We start from the raw sequence: 623 nt of genomic DNA, 5'->3' as shown, positions 1-623 counted from the left end.
TGTGTTCAGGAGAGCGCATATTACTAACCGCAAAATAAATATAAAGCCTGAAAACCTAATAGCATAACGGACTGAATGTTACGTTTTTAACGTAGTCCCTGCTCGGCTCGAGGAGCTCGGCTCATGGCGGTTGCCATGGCAACGGGTGTGCTTAAGCGACAAAGAAAGACGGAGAGTAAAACTGCAAGTGGTTTTGAGCTGATCACCTGTTCGGGTTATTTTATCTTTGTTGTGGCGCATCACAGCCGCTGTAGTTTCTGAACGTTCAAGAAACGTTCAACTTGGACTGCTTATCTCGTTCGTCTGTGACTATACGTCATTCACAAATCTGTTCCATTAAGTACTTAACAAACAAATGTCTTCTACCGCGATAATTATGTGAAATTAAATTAACATAATTTGATAGTATTTAAAAAAAATAGTTTGGTGCTCTCTGGCATCTTGCTTTGAGCTCAGAGTCTGAGGGGCTTTCCCTCTATCAAACTATTTTTTTTTCTATTTTTTGCCTCTTATTTAGTGGAAATATTGATGTTGATGATACTTAATGATAACCTTTTTCAACCTTTATAGTTCCACTGTTGAGAACGAGGAACTAACATTCACAAATGACATTGAAATAAAAT

Source organism: Poecilia formosa, unplaced genomic scaffold, assembly GCF_000485575.1.
Source record: "Poecilia formosa unplaced genomic scaffold, Poecilia_formosa-5.1.2 Scaffold311, whole genome shotgun sequence".
In the NCBI taxonomy this organism is placed as follows: domain Eukaryota; kingdom Metazoa; phylum Chordata; class Actinopteri; order Cyprinodontiformes; family Poeciliidae; genus Poecilia; species Poecilia formosa.
The sequence above is the reverse complement of the archived record's forward strand: the minus strand, read 5'-3'. Positions refer to the sequence as shown.